We start from the raw sequence: 25,337 nt of genomic DNA on the forward strand, positions 1-25,337 counted from the left end.
GAATGGATATTCCACTCTCAGTTACAAAAGGCCAGCCCAGCCACAGAAACTGTCATCATACCAAATAGCCAGGCAATCTGGACTTCTGCCTCCTTGAGAATGAGAGGTGGGGAAAGGCATGGAAGATTGCTGGGGTTGGGGACTGGGGGCTGGGGGAGAGCCTGGAGCTCAAGGCCTGGGCAGGGCTGCAGACAGGGCCTCTCTGTGAGCACCGTGCTAAGTGCTTTACATGCCCCACTTCATTTCAGCCTGCCCATGGAGGTAGGGATTGCTGTTATCCCTAACAGGAAGGTGAGGAAACTGAGGCAGAGAGAAGTAAATGGCTTGCCCTAGATGACCCAAGCACGGTGGAGCAGAGCTGGGCTTAAACTTGGAAACTTAAGAATTGCCCATGCTCCTTTGCTCTGCCCCTCCGCCTGGGCCCTGGGCACTGGGTCCTGTCTCTTCAGGCTCCCTGAAGAGTAGAGGCTCTGATACCGCAGCTCCTCCCCCCCCCCCCATCCACCCCAGAGTCAGGCCCTGCATCAAAGAACAGACTGGGAGTGAGGTAAAAATTTCATCATTTGTAGCGATTATGTCCATGAGACAAATAAGAAGATAACTTTCCCAGGCAAGGGCAGAGCATCTGAAAGTCTGGAAAAGTCCTGAAAGTCAGGAATTCAAACCTGGGTACATGTGACTGCCAAGTGTGTGAGAGGCCCTCTTCACCTCACATGGCCAGTCCCTCTTTTGCCTTCATATATTAGGACTGGGGGAGCTTGTGGTGGTCTTTTATAAGGCTGGTTTATCCTGATCACCTGCCCCAAAGCAAGGCTTGGTGCACTGGTGGCTCTCCTCGAGCCCACGGCTCCGAGAAGAAGCTTTCTCCCAGCCCCCTCACTCTGCAGTGGCATCAGTGAAGAAGGGAAGTGCTGTTCCACCTTGGCAGAGGAGGAGGTGTTGGGCACAGTCACAGTCACAGTTACGACAAGGACTGGAAAGGCAGTGGCAGGTCAACAGGAATGCCGACAAGGTGCCTGAAGCTATCAAAGCTGGGTCTGTGGCCACCACAAGAGGTGGCCTGCTGAAGAAGCCTCAACAACACCCTTCCCCATCACTGTGTCACAGCAGCCATTGACCATTCACGACTCTGCTGTGTGCCCGCAGTGGTGTGGACTGGTGGGTGGGCTCGTTCCTCCGGATGGAGCATGTCTCTGCTCTACTGTGGCCTAGCCCATTCATTTAGTTTTTATTGCTTATTTCAATGACTGTATTTTCTATGCTAAATATTTCTAATTGACTTTCTTTTCGTATCTCTCTTCCTGTTTTTGTACAATCATAACTCATCCTTTTAAGGACTATCGTGCCTTCATTTATCTCTGGGAGCATCCTAGACATGCTTATTTTCAAAATCTGTCAGCCTGCTCTCCAAAACTTCATCTGGAGTAAATTTATGTGCTGATTATAGATTTCGTTGGCTCCCTTTGAGTGTTAGATTTCTTTATGTGTTTTGGAATATGGGGTTGCAGGCTCATTTGGAGAGGAAGAGTTGGTGCTGTTTTGTTTGTGTTTATGTTTTAGGGTCTGTCTCTCCCTCAGTGCTACCCCTCCCTCACTGTCTGGCGATTTTGTGGTCACCTCCACTAGTCCCCCGGGGTCCTGCAGTCCAGAATCATGTCTTATGATGGCAGCTCAGAGCTCTGCCCTAGGGTATGTCAGGGGTCTCCTGCTCCAACCTGGAGCCCTCAAGGCTCACTCACTTCACTTCCTGGTCACCAGGCTGAGTCTGGCCCCTCCTAGTTCCCCACAGGCCAGCCCAGACTACCTTGTAGGCAGAACTCCCAGCAGCTGCTGGTGTTTCCAGCTCTTACTGTAAGACCCTTCTTCTTCCTTCTGTTGGCTTCCAATGTGAGCCTGACTCTGGCCTCCCAGCCCATGGTAGGGTGTTGTTGCACCCCCAGAACTGAGTTCTAGCCCATGCTCTGACCTGGGGGCTGGCAGGCTGCAATTGCTGTGGGCTTCTGTGCATGTTGGGTACCTCAGTTTTTGAGTCAGACTGTCTTTGGGGGCCTTCTCTTTTCCCAGTGTATCGATCATCCAGTACTCTGGGTTTGGTACAGAGGATCTGTGACCACCTTAACTAGAAGTGTACTCTAATTGTATTGTGTGTACTCTATGTGCTATAATACTAAATTATTTAACCAATCCCCTAGGGTTGGACTATTATTAGGTGGTTTCCCATTTGGGGGAATATAAGAAGGTTATAAACACCCTTCACGTATTTAGTCTTATTCTTAACACTAAGTTGCCAGATCAAAGGGTACAGCCATGTTTCAACTGAATGCATATTTTCAATTGTACCACCCCAACCATCATCATGACCACTGCTACCAATATACAATAACTAGCATGTGCTTGTGAAACAGAACAAAACAGGCACTAAAAAGAAACATGACTGTCCTTTTGAAAACTCTAATGTGGTGTATGTACACAGGTGAGGTATTCTCAGATCACTTCTTCCCTGTTCCCAGTGCTTCTGGAATCCCGGCTCCTTCCCATGAGTTGTTTCAGTTAATCTGCATGACATTCCAATAGGCTGGGGTAATATTATTTTTATTTTGCTGAGAAGGAAGCCTAGGCTCCGAGAGGTCAGATGGCCACCCAGCCTATCACCGAGAGGAATGAGTCCCCATGAGCTAAGGAGAAGTGATGAGGGAGCATAGGGCAAGCTGACTGGCCACAACCCCCCACCCTACCCCCCTCCCCCACCACACCAGGTGGGATATGTGTGATATTCCTCCACACTCTTGGCTGCCCAAGAACAAAAGAAAAGGGGAAAAACAAATGGTTAACTGATAGAGACCATTATCCTGCAGGACCTGAGTTTCCATCACCTCTCCATACTGATGTGGGGAACAAAGGCAGAAGGAAATGGCAGATAGAAATAAATTTCCTTATAACCTGGAGCCCATTGACAAACACTTAAGGCTGGCAGAGTAAAATGTTTCTCTAGGAACTCCCTACTGTCTTAATGCTAATGCTTTGCTAGAGGGAAAACCACCTTAGCTTGACAATAGCTAGGCCTCCAGGATCCTGTGAGTCTTCTACAGCATATGAAAATCTCACTGGAAACTTCCCCTGGACTTTACCTCCCTCAATGCCATAGTGTATAACCAGTCTCTCCTCATGGTCCCAGGGAAGCTCTTCCTGACCATGAGTCCTGTCCCCATGCTTTAATACAATCACCTTTTTGCACCAAAGACATCTTCAAGAATTCTTTCTTGGCCATCAGTTCCAGACCACATGACCCAACTGTCACCCCCCCCCCAAAAAAAAAACCTCATCAGGAGCACAGGTGCTCTGCCGTCTGCAGAGCTGCAGAGGGGAGGCCTTCAGATCTTCTCTGATCCAGGCATTTGGGACTTTGTCTCCCTCCATGGGGCCATAGTGTGCAGGGGTTGAGCCTAGGTGTCTGGGTTTAGTCGCTCCAGGGCAGCCTGCACCCCGCAGGATGATAAGCATTAGCTTTCCAGTCAGGCTCAGGCACTCACTAGTTAAGAAGTCATGGGCTCCCCCACTTTCTCCTCCTTCTCTAGTTTCTAACCAGCAGCAGCACAGTGAAAAAGCACATGATTTCCAGATTCAGATAGACCAGGATGTAAATACCAGCCCTGCCACTTTCCTGATGCTTGAGCTTGGGCAAATCCCTTCACCTCTCTGGGCCTTAGTTTCTGCATCTATAAAGTGGACATAATAACACGTGTCTTGGAGAGGCACTGTTAAGATGACAGGAAGTCCTGTGTGCTTGGCACATAAGAGAGATTCAAATGAAGTCTGTTTCTCAAAGAAAAAAAGAGACAGATCAAGAAACTGACTCTTAACTATAGAGCACAAACCGATGGTTACCAGAGGGGAGAGGGGTGGGGAGATGGGTTAAATAGGGGATGGGGATTAAGGAGTGCACTTGTTGTGATGAGCACTGGGTATTGCATGGAAGTGTGGAATCACTACAGCCGAAACTAGTATCACACTGTATGTTAATTATGCTGGAATTCAAATTAAAAAACGAACAAAGTCTGTTTCTGACAAGGGTGAAAGTCCACTTCTCCATGCCTGCCCAGGCAATCACCTGTGGTTCATCCTGTTCTTACTCTACATCCCTTACTCTACATCTGACAGTGTTCTTCCCAGTGTCAGAGCCCTGGCCTCCCTCAGTCGTATGTTTCACTGTCCTTCTGTCCTACTATGTTCTCTCCTGCCAAAATGGAGAAAAGGACCCACGGAGCCCAAAACTCTGGCCTGTTTCCCTTCCTTCACCACCTGCTTGTCTCTGTGAGGACCTTTTGCATAGCTGGGCTGTCTGAGCTGCCCGACAAAAATATGGGCAATCCACTTGTGTCCCTGGGCCCCACTACAAAAGTGAGCCTGGAGCCCAGCTCAGCGATTGCTGCATGCTGGGAGGGTGGCCAGGCTGCAAGCACCTGCAGGGATCCCCCCTGCAAGCAAGGGGATAATGAGGCTGCTGCTGGGGCCTCCAGGTGGCCCATGGCCCAGGGCTGTAGCCTGAGAATAGATCTCCCCTGCTCTCTCAGGAGGCCACTGGTAGCCTGTTGGAAGAGCACAGGAAGGAAGTGAAGGCCCTTTCTCCTCTGGCATAGCCTGGCTTGCATTGCCTATGGGGGCTATTAGAGCTTGGGTCTGCCTTGGGAATCCCTGAGGGTGCCCAAAGCACTTCAAAGCCATACACTCCTCTATTCTTTCTGTCCTGGACAGAATGGCAAGGGGGGCATACCCCAACCATTCCACAGATGAAAATCTCAGAAGCTCAGAAAATCTCAGGCCCACAGTGGCCTAGGATGGAAGCCCTGGCCACGTGAAGATTTTCCTTTACTCAGTGCCATGAAAATGCTCGATTGTGGGCTTAGTGTGAGGGAATGGGTTGCCGGTGAGCACAGGTGAGGCAGGGAAGACCTGGAGTCCCAAATGGCCTGTCACAGCTGAACACCTGGATCTCAATATAGGCAGAAAGACCCTGTCACTGACACCTAGCCAGGTTGGGACTGAAGATCCAGGCCCTCCCAGCCTGGGTCACTGGTACACTCCTGAAGGTCTCTGGCCAATTGTTAACGTCTCTGCCCATTCCTGACAGGCTGATGTTCCTTGAGCTCTGACAGGCCTGCTACTTTTCTCATCCTTCACAGGCTTACTGCATAATCTCACCCATGCCTCAGGTTATAACCACTACCTCTGTGCTGATAATAAGAGCTAAGAGTTATTGAGTGCTTACTCTATGCCAGGCACTGTTCAAGCATTGCCTGTGTGTTAGTTCATTTAATCTTCACAACAGCCCAAGAAGGTTGGCATTGTTATTGCCCCAACATACAAAGAAATTGAGGTCTAGAGTAGTTTAGGGACTTGCCTAAGGTTGCCCAGTTAGTAAGGGGCTATTGACTGCCAAACTTTTTTAAATGTTTATTTAGTTTTAGAGAAAGAGGGTGAGCTGGGGAGAGTCAGACAAAGAGGTAGAGAGAATCCCAAGTAGGCTCCGGCTGTCAGCGCAGAGCCAGACTTGGGGCTCGGTCTCACAAACCATCTCATGAACTGTGAAATCCTGACCTGAGCTGAGATCAAGCGTCAGACGCTTAACCAACTGAGCCACCCACACGTCCCAAACCACCCTCTTTTTAGCTGGTTTCTCTCCTTATCTCCTTTCCTCCTACTGCTCATGGCATACCTTTACTGGAAAGTCCCACCAGCTTCTCAAAATCACCAGCCAAAACTGCACTGGCATTTCTTCTGCATCCACACCCAACCTCAAACCTCCTCCTTGTCATCTTCACCCAGAGTCTCATCTCCCATGGTGGCTCTTTCATCCACTAGAATCCTGGGCTCATCTCCCCTTCCTTCTCTCACCCCCTGTAACTCCTAGAGGTTTTTGTCCTACCCATTCAAGTTCCTTAAATCTCCCTCCTCTTTTGAGAAAAGAGAAAGAGCAATCCTTTGCTGTTTGTCCCTCTCTTTAATTCGGCTCTTATTTCATGCTTAGGTCTCATCTTCTCCCCTCCAATCTGTCTTCCACACTGCCACCAGGAGAGCTCATGGCCCTTCCTCATTTGATGTTCTTCTGTGGCTTCCCATAGCCAAATTTCTTATCTGAACTTTCAGGGCCCCCCACAGTTGGAGCTCAAACTATCTGTTGAGCTTTGTCCTTTGCTCTCCCATCCACTCCCTCTAGCCAACCTGGCCTCTTTGCTATCCTTCCATTGTACCTTTCCATGCCTTGACCCCTTGTCTTGGTTGTACCCAAATCTCATCCCCAACATTCCTCCACACCCTCAGAATTCTCCCCTCCTTCCCATTCATTTATCCCAAACATCCATCCTTAAGCCCCATTCCAAATGCCAGCTCCTCTGTGAAGCCTTCCTGTTCTCTTCTGCTGGATGTGCTCTTTGCTATTTCTGGACAATAGCAGTGTGATATGAAAGTTAGGAGAGACCAGGTGACTTGGAGACAAAACTGGACCTGATTCCTGACTCTAGGCTGTTGTATACCTGGGAAAGCCCTTTAACCACTCTGTGCCTCAGTTTTCTTAGAAAAAGCAGCCAAGGGTGGCTCAGTTGGTTAAGCACCTGACTTCAGGTCATGATCTCACAGTTCATGAGTCGAGCCCCATTCTTGAGTTCAAGCTCCACATCAGGTTCTCTGCTGTCAGCGCAGAGCCCATTTTAAGATTTTCTGTCCATCTCTTTCTGCCCCTCCTGCTCACCCTCTCTCAAAAATAAACATTTTTCAAGAAAAGGAAAAAGCAGCTAACATGACCTCTCGTCTTGGTTGTGAGGGCTGAAAAAGAGACAATGGGCTAAGGTGAACAGGCCACATGAGAGCCCCTCTCCTTTTCCCAATGGCACTCCATGCCCACAGGCCTCTGGTCCACATCCCATCACCAAGTGTTGTTCAACTACCAACAACTTCCAGGAGGCTTTCTACCTCTATATTTTCCTCCTGGCCCAACACCCAGTGGTCCTAAGAAATCCCTGAGGGAGGAAAGCCCTGGCAGGGAGCCTCAGTTGGAAACTTGACATACAGTTTTTCCCAGTCTTAACAAGAAAGGCCTGCATTGATGCACTGTGCAGGTGATGGTGGTGGTTCCCAGCTCCACTGGGCACCAAGGGCCTTTTGGAGTAATACAGTATAAACTGGCTTGGGAGGCCAAGCACAAACCCCCATCCTTTGTTGGCTGGAGAGATCTCGTGGCATGATCTTTTTCCCCAAGAAAAGGTGTTTTGCCTGGGCATCACTGGATTCTGAGAGTACAATGTGATCTCTGGACCCCAAACCCCTATTCTTAGAGGAGGCTTCTACCCCTTGCTCCTGGATATATACACCATCAGGCTTTTTGGCTTTATCCCCTAGGCCATGGGTCCAAGGACAGATGGGGCAGTTTTTAGTTTGAACACACAATCTGTATTTCTGTCTGTTCTTCTCTCCCAGCCTGATCAAAGCTCCCTCCCTCTGGAACCTTACTTCCCTGTTCCTTTAACACTGGCTTTAAGGGCATGACCAGCAGATAGAGTGCTGAGTCAATCTAAGCCCAATAGGACCAAGAATAAGCAACCTTTAGACGTGGATGGGTTATTATCAGTCACAAATCACATTCCTTGATTTACAGACTCATGGAGTAGCAGTGCCAGGACAGTTCCATCTACCTCAGTCCCCTTTTGTCACAGCTGAGCAGACTGAGGTCCAGAGAGGGCAAGGGACTAACTCAAAGTTCACACAGCAAGACAGTGCCAGGGCCAGGTCTCCAGACTCCCAGTGCAGGGTCCTGTCCTTTCTCCCATACCCTTGACCTTATCTGAAGAAGTGGTAATAAGCTGGTGGGAGAAGCTGGGGGCCAGAGGAGGCAGGGACTTGAAGGGAAGAATGTGGGATTGGAAAGTCATTGAGAAGAAAAGCCCCCAGCACTGAGTGGCAGCCCACCCTGGAGACATCAGCCCAGCTATCAAGCTGCTTCCATTGCTGAGGATTAGTACAAACATCCCCCAGCTGGGGGCCTCCATGCTGGCCAGCTGTTCAGGCTTTGGTTGGCGAGCCCCAGATGCAGGAAGCCCCAGGCTGGAGGCTGGACTTTCTCTCTAGTGACGTTGTGTGCTCTCTCAGCATCCAGAGGGCATGGGCCAGCCTCTGGCTCATCTCTGCTGTCAGGCCCAGTGAAGGACAGTCAACACTCCTGGCTGATCAAAGGCGCTCCCACCCTCTAGCCTCAGGAGTTCTGGGGCGAAGGGGAGTGGTGAGAGCCCAGATGCCATCCTGTCATGCTTTGAAGTGCCAGTGAATTCTGGGAAGGGACTTACTTTGGAGTGGGACCTCTGGAACACAAACTTAAAAATTCCTGCCATATGTTATGATGGAGGCAGGAAAGCCGAGTCCTAACACCTCTGGCCAGTCCCTTCACTTCTTTGGGCTTTGGCCTCCCCATCTGGGCCAGTTGAACTCAACAGAGTAAGGACCAGGCCAGCTCTGCCATCCCATGACTCTGTGATTTTGTCTTCTTTATCTCTGAAGTCAGGTGGGCAGGGAAGCCCAGGGCAGGCTGGTGGTCAGGGGTAGTTATAGTATGACACTGAGGACAGGGTCAGTGGGATAGCTGGGAGTGGAGGCAATTTATTCATTTATGAAATCAATTTATTCATCATTGAACACCTACTGCATGCTTTAGCCTGAGGGCTTGGAAATAGGGCACCCTCATGTGTTGCTCCACTACCCAAGGGACCTAGATTCTGAACTGGCCCAATCCCTCAATGGTGCATCGAGTATGTTCTAGAGCTAGGCCAAGTATGCTGGTTCATTCCTTTTGTACAGCAGGGCTGTATCCAGCAGGGGCTGTGTTTGAACATGGCTCCAGCTAGGTTAAACCAAAAAGAGATCTACTGGAAGACTTTGGGGTGGCTCAGGGTCTAGTTGGGGAAGGTAGATAGCCAACCACAGAGAAAGAGCAGGTACCCAGTGAGGCATGGAAGAATGTCACAGAGCAAAGGGACAGTCAGGCTGGTACACTACCTCTGGCACTGCTTCTCCTCTCACCTCCCCCGACCCATGTCAGTTGACAATTGAAATTGGGAATAATTGCTTAAATGTCCCTACTTCTTTATATGAGGAGCAACTTGTTGACTGCTGGGGATCTAGGAAAGGAAGTTCTTTGAGCTTCTGGCCTTCTTCCCTCATAGACTTGCCTCCCTCCCTGCCCTTTCTCCAACTACTGAAGCCTGTCTTTCTTTTCTTTTCTTTTTTAATGTTTTTATTATTTTAATTTTTGAGAGAGAGAGAGAGAGAGAGAGAGAGAAACAGGCAGAGTGAAAGAGAGACACAGAATCCAAAGCAGGCTCCAGGCTCTCTGAGCTGTCAACACAGAGCCCAATGTGAGACTTGAAACCCACAGACTGTGAGATCATGACCTCAGCTAAAGTCAGACACTTAACCAATAGAGCTACCCAGGCACCCCAAGGTGATTTTATTTTCTAATTGACCAAGCCCATGGGGCTTCTCCCAGTACCACAAGAATCCCCAAGCTTTCTGAACATGTTGTAGTCTCCAAACAACTTGTTTCTTTTCCATGTGTGTCCTTTAGGCTCACGTTTGGAGGGGCCAACATAGCCACCTCCATCAGTAGTCCTGATCACTTTGTGCCTGGCTCCAGGCTAATTCAAAGCCCTGTGGACTAGCATGTGGAATCACCTCAGTGAAACTGGGGTGCAAAGACCCTCTGTCATCTTCTGAGGGGATGCCCCTGCTGGAAGAACAGTAGGGCCCAGAACTGTGATTGCCCCCAGGAGAGTCAGAGGGGAACAAGTTTGCTCAAAGTCCCAGGGGCTGAGAGGGCCTGGTGCCAGCCTGACAAGGAGCTGTGCTGTGCAGGAGGCAAGGACAGGCTGGATGTGGGAACCACTCCTGGGACTTACTGTGCTGACTCCATCTCTTAGCTATCTTGTGAGCCATCCTTTCAGATCCAGAGGAGGTCTCATGTCCTCCACATGGCCCACTGGGATGGCAATGCCCTGCCAAGGTGGAGACCGTGGGAGAAAAGCAAAACTGGCCTCACAACATTAGGGATACTATGTGACTTGTTCAAGCTTATATAGATGATAGTGAGCAGGGTTGGAACTCCCAGGTCCTCAATCAAGCAACAAAGTGCTCTAGCAAGGAACACATCATACTGACTCCTCCAAATAGCTTTCAGGACCCCCACCTCCCCTGAGCCTCCTGCCCCAAGCCTTAACTCACTCACTTAGAACCACAGTGTATCAGAGCCTGAGGAAACTTTGAGGATTATTAGTCCAGCCCTCCCAGACACCCATGTACTTTCACATGCAGAGCACAGATGGGAAATCAAGGTTTGACAAGGGAATGGAGAATGCCACAGATTGGCATGTGACTCGATCAGTTTAGAAGCCAGATCTCTGGACTCCTCTGGCAGTCTTTGCTCTGAGTCTAGGCCTGGGTACATTCCTGTCTTTAGCAGCTGTTACTATGTACTCCTTTCTTCATCCTGTCCTCAAGTTTTGCATTCAGGGCCGTGCCCCCTCCTGGAGATGCCTCCACCCACGGCCTGAGCACAGAGCACACCAGGATCATCTGGTGATGCCAAGCTACCCCTGGTGGAAGAGCCCCACTTCTGTCCCACTTCCTTCTCCTTTGATAGCATGTGTGTAGAAACTATTGGCATCAGAAAAAAAAATCCATGGAAAGAGGTAGGCCTAGGCAAGGCAGCCCAGGATGCTAATGGAAGAGACAGCTCCTACCCCTTCCATCAAAGCCTTGCAATCCAGAACTGAGAAGGCCCCAGGGAGGAAGCAAAGGAAGCTGAGTTGCTAAGTGGCCTGCCCCCAGCCCCCGCTGCAGATGCCTGGCTGGCTGGAAAGGAGGGAGGCCAGCAGAGGAATGATAATAACCATGCCTCGCATCTGGACAGCCTTTCCACACACCACTAACTGGTTTCCCACCCCTCCTCTTGTCTCAGCCACACAAAAGGGTAATTTTCCCCATTGGCCAGATTGAGGCTCAACAAAGATAAGAAACCTGCCTGTGGTTTGCCTAGCAAATCAATGGTGTTAGGTATCATTCTGTATTCCAGGATTCCACATCTCATACCAATTCCCTCAGCTTTCTGCCTTGCCTATGGGCCTGGGCCCAGGGCTCCTGAATCTCTGCTCCAGCCAGGGGGCAAAAGGCATGGGCATCTAGGCTGGGATGGACCATAGGAGAACAGGGTTGGGGATAGGGGAAGGTGATGAGGGCCAACATGACACAAAAGAAAAAATCTATCCAAATCTGTCCCAATTGCATTATTGCCCTGTCATCTGAAGAACTTTCTTTAGCATTTCTTGTAGAACAGATCTGCTGGCGACAGATTCTCTTAGTTTTCCTTCATCCTAGAATGTACTTATTTCTGCTTCAGTCCTGAAAGATATTTTCACTGAATACTGAATTCTGAGTTGACCGTTCTTTTCTTCTGGGATTTTAGAAATGTTGTGGCACTTCTTTCTGGCCTCCATGGTTTCAGGTGATAACTCTACTGTCATTCATATTCAGGTGTCTTCTGACTCTAAGAACCTACTCGAAAAGAGTTATGGTGGGGAGAAGAAAGAGCTCGGGGAATGGGAGTTGACCTGCAGCCCCACCACTTCTGAGCTGAATGACACTGGGTGAGTCCCTCCACCGTTCTGTGCCTCAGCTTTCACATTGTTGCCATGAAAGCATGGGACGGGATGGTCACCCTAATGGCCTCTCTTGTGGCCCTGACATTCTCTGGGTCTCTGAGAATTATTAAAGCTCCTCAGGATAATGAGCTTCTGGTAAAGAGTAGAGAGAGACCTTACAGAGATACCCTCTGGCTCTGCTTGCCTGTGGAGGAGGTGGGCAAGTCCTATACCTTTTGCTCCCCTCCCTTCTGCCTGCTCTAGCCTAGTCTGACCCACTGAGGTAGGGAGGGTCCTTAGGGTGGTTCTGGCTTACCAGCCTAGCTCCCAAAAACTGATCAACTAGGGGAAACCCCTCATTCCAACTCTCCCAGGTCACTGCAAAGTCCCCTCCACTGGAAGACACAGGGCAACCTCCAGGACCACCCCATGTCTCTCCCCATCCCCACCCTGTATAATACATTCTGGTTGCAGGACTTCCCCAGATGCTCCCATGCTCTTTCATGCCTCCATTTTGTTTCCTCTGCCTGGGAAATCCTTTCTCCCTTGTCGACGTGGCAAGGTCTTGCAGAAACAATACTAGCTCTTTGCTTCACCTGTCTGTGCCTCAGTTTTCTTCAACGTTTATTTATTTTTGGGACAGAGAGAGACAGAGCATGAACGGGGGAGGGGCAGAGAGAGAGGGAGACACAGAATCGGAAACAGGCTCCAGGCTCTGAGCCATCAGCCCAGAGCCCGATGCGGGGCTCAAACTCACGGATCGCGAGATCGTGACCTGGCTGAAGTCGGACGCTTAACCGACTGCGCCACCCAGGCACCCCTGTGCCTCAGTTTTCTTATCTGTAAGTTGGGGATAATAATAATTATACCTACCTTGCAAAACTTGTTGTGAGAATTAAACAAACTATTCCTGGTGAAATGCTTTCACACAGAAAGTACTCAATAAATATAAAGTCATCATTATAATTATCATTGACACTATTAACAGCACAGTGGTTAAGTGCAGAGACCCTAGAACCAGACTACGTGTGTTCAGATCCCAGCTGCAACACTAGCTGTGTCACCTCAGTCAAATCCCTTGACATCTATGTGCTTCTGCTTTTTGAACTTTAAAAGGGGGATAATAATAGGCCTCACTTCATAGGGTTGTTACAAGGATCAAATGAGACAACACATGTGAACACTTAGCACAGAGCCTGGCACACAGTAAGCTCTCAATAAATGCTAGCTATTATTTTGATGATGATCATCACCATTTCAGCTTCCTTCCTCCTCAGAAAGAAAGGAAGCAAGTGTTCCTAGGGGAGGTCTTTACTGGAACTGATGCTAGGGAGGGACACCCATGTACCCATGCAACTCTTGGGCCAGATAAGCTTCCTGGTTCTGGCTAGGAGATGCTCTTGTGAGGCCTGTTCTCTATGCCTAAATTGCCCTTTGTCTCAGCCCGGCTTCCAGGCGCTACCTTGGGGAAGCCTCCCCCACTTTCCACATGAATTCTAGGGATCCTCCAGGGCACTCCCTGACATACCATCTGAAGTTCTGGCAGTGCATTCCCCTGGGTCTGCCTGGGGTGGAGTTAGTTCTGAACTAGAGCCCTAGATTCTAGTCCTGGCTCTGCCCCCCTGACTTCCTGTGTGACCTCGAGTCAGTCCCTTTTCCTCTCTGGGCCTCATTTTTCCATCTGTAACACAAGAAGTGTGGTCCAGATGGTCTTTAAGGCATGTCTCAGATGGGTAATTTTTAATATTACTCCAGGGCTGAGCTAGCCCAGTGCCCGACATTAAATGGGTGATGAGTGGAATCAGAACAAACTCAAGTGAACTCATTATAGAAACACAGGCAAATGCCCTTGACCCAATCCTCTTGTGCCACCTGTCTGCCCTGTGGGCAAGCCTTTAACCATCCCTGGCCACCCAGCTCCCCAGTCTCTATAACTTAAGAGTTGAGGACAAAGCCTGGCTTCTGCCTGGAGGTTGGAGAACTGGGGCCCCAGCAGGAAGGTTGCTGGATTTATTTTGGTCCTCTAAATTGGAAGGCTGGAGGCTCTAATTTAGCTCTCCCTGCCTAGAACAGGAGCCCAGCCTGGGGTGGGCTGTGTTGGCTGCCAAACACGAGCCCCACACCAGACCACAGCCCAATCTCAGAGCTGCCTGTGGCTGGCCCTGCATAGCAACACCCTGGACAACAAAGGCCCCTTAACCCTCCTCCTCTAGCAGCAACAGAGGTAGTGGCTGCTGATGCCCTTCGGCTTAGCAGGATGGGGCCCAGAACAGGGTGTGGGGTGGCTGTCAGAACACTAGGAATACACAGACAGTCCCTGTGCCCACACTGGGCACCCTTCCCCTGAGACTCTCAACAGGGCCACATAGGCTGCCCCCTCTGAGCTAGGTGAGGCTGAGAAGAAGTGTGGCCACTGGAAACTAAGGCCTAGGACCTAGAGAGCCACTGGGCTTTGAGGAAAGAGCCAGCTGTTTTCCATCTTCACTGAGGGAAGGAAACAGGCAGGGAAAACAAGAAGATCTGAGGGCTCAAAAGACTAGCCTCTGTCCGAGGCAAACTGACATTGACGACTGGGCTTCCAGCAGCCCCCTTCAATCCACCCTCTGCACTGCTACCAGAGACTTCTTGCCAGCAAAGACTTGATTAGATTCCCTCTTTAATTAAAACATTTCAATGGCTCCCTAACCACCAACAGTGGAAAACCCAGCCGACCGTTCAAGGAGCTAAGGCCCTTCACAATGTGGCCCCAGCCTACCTTTCCACACTACTTACATCTCTCCTCACCCTACAATAGGGCCACCCTGGCTGCTGGGTTTCTCTAGACACTCCCATGCTCTTTTATGCCTCCATATTGCTCCCTCTGCCTGGGAAATCCTTTCTCAATTGTCTACTTAGCAAACTTTTTCTCTACCTGAAGCCCCAGATCAAATGTTCCCTATTCTGGTACAGAGTTAACCGTTCCCTCTTTTGTGCTTCCACAGTGTTGCCATCAGACCCTTATTCATTCAGCCAGCATTTACTGAACACTTACTATTTACCAATCACTGTTCTAAGCACTGGAGATGCAGCAGTAAAAACAGAATATCATAGACCCTCCCCTCATGGACTTACACACAGGGGAGACAGATAACAAATAACAAACAAATGCAAAATATAATTTCAGATAGTGAGATGTACAGGGTATGCTGGTACATGTTTTAACAACCAGCTGTGGAGGAGGGGAGCTCTGAACTGCAGAATCTGTTGATTTCCATGGTGTAAATATTCCCATTGTGGCTGATTCCAAGCTCCTAACCTGAAGTCACTGAACACTGAGTTGGGCAGTGCCAGGGAGAGGAAGCTCCAGCACACTACTGGTACATGCCAAAAATAAAATAAAACAAGATAATAGAAGAAATGCTAACTAGAGCACAGAGTGTGTGTGTGTTTCATTAGATTATATTAGGTGGTGGGGGGGAGGTCAGGGAAGGCCTTTCTGAAGAGGTGACACTTAGGGGGTAATGTGAATGACAAGGAGCCAGCCATGCAAAGATCTGGGGAAAGCTATTGCCACACTGGGTTTTTAAAAATACTTTTTCTATTGGATCCTAAGAATTATAGCTCCATACATTTTTACATATGTATCAACCTAGGTAATCACCGCCTAGATGGAGATGTAGAACATTTCCAGTGCTCCGGAAGGCTCTCTCTGGCTTCCTCCCAATCAGTAATTTCCCTCCTGCCCCAAGGGTTAACTACTCTTTTGACTTCTATCCCCATGGATCAGTTATGATCATTCTTGAAGTTTATATACATGGAATACAAATTGGGCCTGCTATGGTGTATCCTTTATTCATCATACTCCTTTCACTAAACATAATGTTTGGGAGATTCATCCAGGCCATTGTGTGTCATAGAAGATCATTCTTTTTCATTGCTGTGTGGTACTCCATCATATGACTGTGTCCCAGTTCACTCCACTGTAATGATCTGTGTCCCTGCTGGTCTTCACCTCAAGCCTGAGAGATGGCCACTTTGAACAGTAGGAATAGCCTGGGCTTTAGGGTCCAACCAATATGGGCTAGAATATGAGCTTGGCCACTCCAGAGCTAGGAGATTTGGAGTAAAGCATTACTGTTCTGTCTTTTTACTTGCAAAATCAAGAGAATCATGGAAAGGCCTCCTCCTCCTCCTCCTCAGGTATGGCCAGGAGCTGGGAAGATGATACATGTCAAGCACTTAACAGAGGCCCTGCATGGGAGTTCTGCTTGAGGTGCCTCTGCTTCCTTAACATATGTGTGTGTGTGTGTGTGTGTGTGTGTGTGTGTGTGTAGACGATGAATGTGTGGCTGTGTTTTCTGTTGTGGAAAGGCTGCCAAGATTGCTTTTGGGATGGCTGGTATAAGAGACATTTTTGAGGTGCCAAAGGGACTTCCACTTTATAGAGGACCTGACATTTGAGGTGCCTCCCCACCAGGCAGGGCCAGGATGTATAGATGTAAAGGAAGAGGCAAGGGACACATGACCCATGCCACGGGCCATGAAAAGGCAGGGGCACCGGAAATTCTGCATGTGGTCTCTGCTCCCTCCCTACACTTTGCTTAGGAGGGAGGCAGGGCAGCAATCATTTTTGCCACTTTACAGTTGCAGGAACCAAGGATCAGAAAACTTAACTAAGGGGCATCTGGGTGGCTCAGTCGGTTAAGCGTCTGATTTCGGCTCAGGTCATGATCTCGCAGTTCATGAGTTTGAGCCCCACATTGAGCTCAAAGACTAAGGTTCAGGGGTGCCTGGGTAGCTTAGTTGGTTAAGCATCTGAATTAGCTCAGGTCATGATCTCACAATTTGTGGGCTCAATCCCCACATTGGGCTCTGCGCTGACAGCTCAGAGCCTGGAGCCTGCTTCCGATTCTGTGTCTCCCTCTCTGCTCCTCTCCAGCTGTGCGCTATCTCTCTCAAAAATGAGTAAATATGCATTTAAAAAAACAAAAACAAAGACCCGGGTTCAGAGCCTGGAGCCTGCTTCCGATTCCATGTCTCCCTCTCTCTCTGCCCCTCCCTTGCTCACACTCTGCTCTCTCTCTCAAAAATAAATAAACATTAAAAAATTTTTAAAAAAGTTAACCAAGGTTACATCACCTGGCAAATATTGAAGGAGAGATTCAAAGCTGAGTGTGTTTGACTCAAAGCTGGTGGGTTGAGGCATCTTATGGGCCAGGGACCTCCAGGGTGTTAACCCAGCCTCAAGGAGACAGAATAGTTGGGCAAGTAGGTTGGGGCTCTGGCCTGGAGGAAGGCCTTGGGCCTGGTGTCATGGACTGCAGAAAGGGTTACCTGGGGAGCTCCTGCCAACATGTCTCCACATAGTGGGGCTCACCTAGACATCACATCCTCTTTCTTCTCCCTGTATCTCCCAGAGGAGAGTAGGCAGGAAAGAAGGAGCATCTAATGGGAAACATATGTCCTCAACATTCCAGCTGCAGCTTCCTGCCTGCCCACTTCCCTGCCATGCCCTTCTTTTCCTCACCAGCTTGTGCTCCAGTATGGCCCTGTCCTTTGTGCCTGTGACCCTTCCCCGCCCCCAATTTGGCCCCCTAGGCCTTAAAGGCCAATCTTTCTGCATGACAGACCTTTCTCTTTCATTTACTCTTCATCCCTCTCTTTCTCTGGCCCTTGGGAGCTCCCAGACAGTCAAGCAGAAGGACAGGTGGGGAGCCCTAGACAAAGATACAAGTCACAAGAATTTGTGGCTGCCAGACCCAATTCTGTCACAAATTCTTGCATGTCACTGGACCCATCCCTTCTCCTTTCTGGTCTCTTTCCCTATCTGTACAATGGGCTTATGTCTGAGGGCCTTGTCAGCTCTGGGTTTCTCACCAGGCAGTGGTGGCTGGGCATCTCTACAGGCCCATTTCCCTGATGGAGAGAAGCAAAACTAACTTCAGCTCAGGGTTGAGAGCAGAGCCCTGGAGGAAGAAGGAGGTTGATGGGATTCTGTTGACAACGGAAGCATTCTGGGCTTAAGAGGGGACTGGGATCTGGTCACCCTAGGGCCCTTTTCCTGTGGCTGTTCACTTAACATCCATTCAACACATCGTTTTGGAACCGCAGCTCTAGACCAGGCGATGGGGCTAGGTGCTAGGGATACAGCAATGGGTAAGGCAGATGTGGTCCCTGCCCGAGAAAAATTGCAACAGGCCCATGAGTCCTCAATTAGGGCTTAAAATCCCATCCACAGCATCCACCCCTCATCCCTGAGGACCTAGAGAAATTTGTGCCCAATTGTCCAAGGTTACATGGACAGTTAAAACTTAAGACAGGGCTCAAGCCCCAATCTCCTGATGACCACCACTGACCTGACTTACCAAAATTCTTCTCGCTGGAATCTTAGCTTCATGGGCTAATCTAGAAGGCACTTTAATCATGCTGAAGAGCCTGAAGATTTACAAAGAAAGCCATAAGTGGGAAACACCCAGGCTGTTGGAAAGCTGCCTAGGCAGAGAGGTCCTCCTGGATGGCCTTAGACAGGACTCCTGGCTCCCCTTCTCTGCACCCCGAAAACACTGTGTTTGCCCTTGCTGGCACAGCAGGGATGGCAGACCGCCACCTTTTATCATTTATTTGTGTGCCTGGCTCCTGCACTGGACTGGAGTTTCCTTGAGGGCAAAGCTTTCATCTCTATCTCTGCATCTCCAGGGCCTGGACCAGAAAGACACAGGGAAGCAATTCAATGGGTGCCTGTGGCACGGAACTGTTTTGCTGACTAATTATGGTTTTTCCTATGTATGCTCTTAGCATGTGAGATCTAGAGGCAGGTAGTGTGGGTTTGTGTTGTGGTTCCATCACTTACTAACTGCAACTTTGAGTGTGAGAACTTAACCTTTGTATGCCTTGCCTTGTTTGTTGGTAAAGTGGGGATGTTTGTAGTACTCACTTTATGGGGTTGCTGTGATGCACTCAAAATAGTGTCTGGTACATAGTAAGCACTCAATGTGTGTTTCCTACTGCAGCCACTACTGTTGCCATTTTGAGTGAAGGTTGTACAAAGCTATTTCCTGCATCGGCTTCCAGGAGTGGATATTCCCTACGTATGGCCATCTGAAGAGTGAGAATCTCTTCTCAAACTTTCTCTTGCATAGGAATCATCTGGGGATCTTATCAAAATGCAACTTCCAACCCAACAAGTCTCAGGTAGGGCTGGAGACTGTGCATTTCTCTTTTTTTAAGTGTATTTATTTATTTATTTATTTTGAGACAGAGAGAGAGCATAAGCATGGGAGGGGCAGATAGAAAGGGAGAGAGAGAGAATCCCAAGCAGGCTCCGTGCTGTCAGCACAGAGCCTGACATGGGGCTTTATCTCATAAACTGTGAGATCACCACCTGAGCCAAGATCAAGACTCAGATGCTTAACCGACTGAGCCACCCAGGCACCCCTGAGACTACTAACAACCTCCCAGGTAGTGCTGACACTGCCAGTCCAGGGACCACACTTTGAGGAGTCCTTGCCAATATTAACTACCAGGAAGAGCTAGCACCTATTAAAAAGCCAGTGCCAGGCCCTGTGTTAACTGTTCTATATGTATTACCACACCAATTCCTTGCAATAGCCCTGGAGGATATGTATCGTCCTGACCCTATTTTACAGATGAAAAAGCTGAGGCTCTGTTTCCAAAGGTTACATAGTTTGGAAGTGGCAGAGACAGGACTTTAACTCAGGCCAGTCTGGCTCCCAACTCTTATTTTTCCCCCCATTGTGGAAAACAGCCTCCCTGTGGCCTGGCATCCCTTAGAGGATGTCTGTCCTCACTGAGAGAGGGCTGCAGCACAGCAGTCAAACAAAGTGACAGCAAAAACAGCATACAGCACTGTAGAGGGCCCGAAGCATTTGCCTGGCTGCTACAGGTCTGGTAACCCGGCAGGGCAAGGACTAGAACCCCAGTTGAAGCTGGCAAGGACCGAGAGAGCTGTAAGAGTGGGTGTGAGGGCCTGCAAGAAAATGGAGGAAGACCCACTGACTGCCCCAGACTGGCTGCCCAAAGGATAGGCCCTTGGTAGGACCCCGTGCCCCAGGAGCTGTCCCTCATCCCTGCAGGCTCAGGACTCCATCAAGGTTGCCAGATCCAAGACCACTGACTGCCACTGGCCCAAAGCCCAAGGTTCTGAGATCTAACCCAGAGGGTCTGTTTGTGGGCTTAGGATAAAGTATCAAACTATCACAGAAGTGCTGTGTTATCACTGGGTTCTTATCAGAAGGCATGCCCCCAGCTGAGGCAGAGAAAGCCTGTGCTTCTTTTTTTTTTTTTTTTTTTTTTATGAAATTTATTGTCAAATTGGTTTCCATACAAGAAAGCCTGTGCTTCTTGAAGTTCCACGGCTCAGGGCTACTCTGTCCCAGCCAAGTCAGGAGACACCCTCACATCTTCTGGTTCCCTGATAACCCCCATTCTTGTCCCCAACTAGGCCCATAGAAATCTTTTCTTTTTTTCCTTCCCACGGTGCATAATACAATGAGCATGTGCAATCTTTTTGGGTCCCAGGTCTCCTAACCTGGGACCATGGACCTGTAGGGTGTCTGAGAGATGGATTTCTGAGGTTTGAGAATCTGCTAGAATTGTAGGCAAGACTGTGTGTGGATGTGTTTTCTGGAGTGACTAACCATCACTTTTGCCATTCATTTAGCAACTACAGATTGAATGCCTTCTCTGTGCAGGGCACTGAGTTGGGCACTAGAGGTACACCTATGAGTGAGGGAAAGACCTCTGCCTCCAGGGAGCTTCCAATCTAGGGGCAATCAGTGAATGAGTAAGCAAACCAATAATATATCCATATAAGGACAAATGGTGATGCTGGGGCCTAGACTCTGTCTAGTCCAGTGTCATTCACTGCATAAATTGGCACTGCTAACATTTTTGAAGGGACTTCTGAGTGAGGCCCAGGGCAGGGAAGGGTCAGGGCTTGTCCAAAGTGATACAGAGAGTCAGGGGCAGAACCTGAAACAGACCCCCAGGCTTCAGGGCTCTCAGTGCAGGGCACAGACTGCTACATGCATGTAGCATTTAAGGGAGCATAGAGCCAATGGAGCTACAGAAAAGAACAACTACTTTGGGCCTGGAATATTTGGGCCTGCCACATTTTTGGGGTGTTCCACAAACCACTCCCACCTCCATCCATATGGATGGATCCACAGTTCATCCATTTCCAATGCAGACTGCCTATAAGTTAACCTCACCCTATATCCCTCTCACCCCACAAGCAGCTGGTCTCCTTCTAGCCTGCTGGGTGGGCTCTGGACTTTCCTGGGGTCTCACTCCCTGAGAAGGTCCAGCTGGCAGGCCCAGCTGGGGGTTTGAGGGAAGATGAGGCCCATCTGGAAGTGGCTTGGAGTGAGCCAGAGGGCCCAGCAGGGAGGAGGAGCCCCTTGGGAACAAAGGCTGGGTTGGGAGAACTCTCCAAATGACACACAGAAGGAAAAAGCCAGGTATCTGGATTGGCCTTATGACAGTCTTCTGAGACCTGAAAGAACATTGAAAGGTCACCTTCACTCTCCCACCTCCATCCAGGATGCACTTCAACTGTTTTTGGATCTATGGGAATCTCCCCAGTTTCCAAACACTCTTGGCTGGCAATTAACCACTCTCTCTGCTCACCACTCTTTGGCACCATTCTCTTTCTTCTCTGGTGGCTATGGTCGTTCAGGCACAGGGTAATGTCTGGGAAAAGGGGAGGAATGGACCTGTAGTTGAAGAAGTCCTTTCTCTGCTTAAAAGTCCTTCAATCTCTTGGGGGGAACGAACCCTAAACAACTTGCTTTAATACATCACAGTCGGTGCTCTGGGTCTTCTGAGCAGAGACAGAGTACGTTTGTGGGTGGTGGAAGCATGGAGAAGAGGGGAAAGTTTCTACAGGCAGAAGGCCTTCTTAGGCCTCCAAGGGCTGGGCTGGTCTGCTCAAATCCCCATGTGATACCCCCACCCCTTCTACCATATTTCATCTGAATTCTTGACCAGCCTCTGCTCCCCTACTTTCCATGGTGGGGAGCTCAAGAGACAGAGATCATCCTGGAATAGCCCTAATTCTGAGAAAGTTCTTTCCTGAATTGAGCTGAATTTCATTTCCTTGTGGCTTCTGGGTTTTGGGATCCAAGAGTGAAACCTGACATCTCTCCTTGTCATGTTTATTTTGTAAGCTTCAGCCCCTCCTTTTTCTCTGTTGAGCATTTTTTGAAAACGGACTCTTAAGGCCAATGAAAATATTTCTCCCACCTACAGTTGGGCCCATGCTCCAAACCTAATCAGCAAGCGGCTATGTCTGCACGTGCACCACCAGGCACTTATCTTCACAAACTCATCGTGAAAAACCTTGTTAGGTGCCTAAAGAGGAGAAGCCAGCTCCCCCATGCCATGCTATCCCGTGGCACTAGGAGCCTGAAGGAGGCACCAGGTATGTCCAGGAGTTGATGGTGAACCCATGGGCAGAAGGGCAAAGATATCAAACACTCTGCTTAGCTAGCCATCAGCCAACCAACATTTCTGGAGGCTTGTTGGAGGCTCTGAAAGTGATAAAAGTGTCACAGAGAACATGTGGAGACATCAGGCACTGCCTCTGCCCTCTGGGAACTTACAGTCTCACAAGGAGAAAAATCAAGTAAGCTCTTAAGGTAATGGAGTAGGCTAAATAAGGTCTCCTGAACATATCAGGTCCTACTTCCTGGAACTGGTAAGTGTCACCTTATTTGGAAAAGGGCTCTTTGCAGATATAATTAAGGTAAGGATTTTGAAATGAGGAGATTATCCTGGATCATCTGGGTGGGCCCTAAATGCAATCACATTATCTAAGAGAGGCATCCTTATAAAAGGGAGGAGGAGGGAGGGGTTTCGACACACAGAGAAGAGGAAAAGGCCATAAGATCACAGAGACAGACTGACAGGGCTATATGCCAAGGAATAGTGGCAGCTACCAAAAGCTGGAAGAAACAAGAAAGGGTCTCCTCTTGGGGCCCCTGGGTGGCTCAGTCGGTTAAGCATCCGACTTCAGCTCAGGTCACGATCTCGTGGTCCGTGAGTTCGAGCCCCGTGTCGGGCTCTGGGCTGACAGCTCAGAACCTGGAGCCTGCTTCCGATTCTGTGTCTCCCTCTCTCTGTACCCCTCCCCCATTCATGCTCTCTCTCTCTCTCTGTCTCAAAAATAAATAAAAACGTTAAAAAATTTAAAAAAAAAAAAGAAAGAAAGAAAGGGTCTCCTCTAGACTCCCCAGAGGGAGCATGGTCCTGGCCACACCCTGATTTCAGCCCAGTGATATTGAGTTTGGACTTCTGACCTCCAGATCTGTGTGAGAATACATTTGTATTGTTTTAAGCCACTAAGTTTGTGGTAATTGGTTACAGCAGCCATGGGAACAATAAAGGCCATGACAAAGACCAGCAAGCAGGTGAGGGGCCCAGACCAAGGCCAGGGAAGGCCAGGAAGGTGGTGGCTACAAATCTCAGGCAAGGCTTCCTAGAAGAGGTAGGCCTGGAACTGGGGTCTCAAGAGTGGTTGGTAGGAGGAAATGGGCAGACAGAGCAGGGATATAGGGCTCTCAGGATGTTGGAAATGGGGCCTATCAGGCCTGGTATGATCAGAGGACATTGCCACTGCAGATGGGAAGGGGGTCAGGGTGTGTGTGTGTGCGTGTGTGTGTGTGTGTGTGTGTGTGTGTATGAAACACCCACATCCTGCCATGTTGCTACTTTACCTTCCTCCCAGGGAAAGATGAGCAGCCCCTGTACCACCAGGCAGGTGGCCCTTTGCCACGCAGGAAAAAGCTTAGAGGTGGCGTTAGACAGCCCTGGTTTCCAGCACAGCATCACTGCGTACCAGTGTCTGCTGCCTTCCTGAGCCTTAGTCTCCCAGTCAGTAAAATGGGAATGCCAATAACAATATTGCTTTGAGGGCCATGTTCTCATGTCCCAGTTTCCCTCTGTTGCTTCAATTCTTCTATTCTACCAGATATTTATGGGCAAGACCGGGGCTGCTTTTTACACAGAGGGATCCAAGGAGCAGGGTGGTAATGCTAAGACCCTCCTCTGAGGGTGTGATGCAGGTTTAGCGAGATAATAGACTGCTCTGATTCTGTGTTTAATGAAGGCCTGTGCCCTCCCTGCTTGCCTACAAGAGCCCTGCAGCCCCAGCAAATGCCCCATCTCCCCAGAGGCCCTGTTTTTCCTCCACAGCCCCTCTCCCTAATCCCCCGCCAGCCCAGCTCCCAGGCAGCCACAGGAAGGCACAGAGGACAGCCGAGCTTGACTATTTAGAACATGGGATGTGATACCGAAATATCTAAGAGACATTTCCCGATAGACCAAATTCAACAGAGATTACATAAGCAATTAGATCTTCTGAGCTCCCTGCTATCTTCTTGCACTGAGGCCACCAAAAACATATGTGAGCAAGTGTTTCTTTATAGTCAGACGTTTATACTTTACAAGGACATAATTGAAATGTTTCAGGAGGGCAAGCCAACCCTCCCTCCCCACTCTACAACCCACCATCTCCCTCCAGCCACCATGTGTGGTGAGAGGTCCTCAGGGCCCAGGTTTCTCACTGTGTCTGTGCTTTGGTTTCCCCTTCTGTACAATGGGGAGAGCAACATTTGGCCCATAGGCTAGCATGAGAAATCTGTGAGAAATTGTCTGAAGGCCTGGCCTACGGTGGACACTCAAGGCATTTTCAATGCCAAGGTCCCTTTCCCCTCTCTGGCCCACAATGGGTAAGGAGTTTGGCTCCTGGTTCATCTGGGCTACCCTCCCTTACCCCTCCTCTCCCCCACACCAGCCCTCACCTCTCCCCAAGTGCTAATGCTTGCTTTCTAATTTATTAGGCTGTTAATGGGCCTGAACAGTGGTAATTGTCTCTTGCCAAGGGTGAAAGCTATCCACTCTCAAGGTTCATGCCTCTCCCTTCCTCCTGGCACAAGTGCCAAGACCCATTGATCCCTGGTGCTGGCCCTTCCCACCACAGCAGAATCTTTTGTCTGTAAAACAGCTCAGTACCAACTCCCCCAAAGCCTTAGAGCTGGCAGTCTGTGGAGCCCAGCCCTCACCGCTCTGGCTATCGTGACCTGGAGCAGATGGGTTCAGCAGGCCTGCTTGCCTGCTCCGTCCAGAGAAACTGAGCAGGACAAGTGGCTGACAGGGCCTGAGGTGGCTGTGGAACTCAGAGGAGGCCTGGCCCCAACTGTCCCCACTCTCCTAGCTCTGCCTGCTCTCTTCACACACCCCAAGCTCCTGCTACACCCAGCCACTCTGCCATTCCTACCTCCAGGCCTTTCCATATACTGTTCTCTCATACCCACTGCTCCAGATATCCCTGTGTCACAGAGTCCCACCCATCCTTCAGGTCCCATTCCCAACTATCTCCCTCTGTCTGAAGGAAACCCACACCAAGTCCTGCACTCCCAAGGACTTCGTGTCACCCTCTCCTGGTACCAGAGTGAGCTGGACTGGAGATGCCCTGGAGCATTTCATCCAGCACAGTGGAGTTGAAGAGTAGCAAAAGCGTTTCCAGTACAGAAGACAGGGAGGGAGGTGGTGTCTCCTCTCCCAAGACAGAGCACAGACTGACCGGGGGAGGGGGGCTCCTTTCAGTGGAGGAAACAGAGGCAGCAGGGGGCATGGAGTCAGATGCAGTCAGAGGACGCCTGA

The sequence above is a fragment of the Acinonyx jubatus genome, chromosome X (assembly GCF_027475565.1).
Source record: "Acinonyx jubatus isolate Ajub_Pintada_27869175 chromosome X, VMU_Ajub_asm_v1.0, whole genome shotgun sequence".
NCBI lineage: Eukaryota > Metazoa > Chordata > Mammalia > Carnivora > Felidae > Acinonyx > Acinonyx jubatus.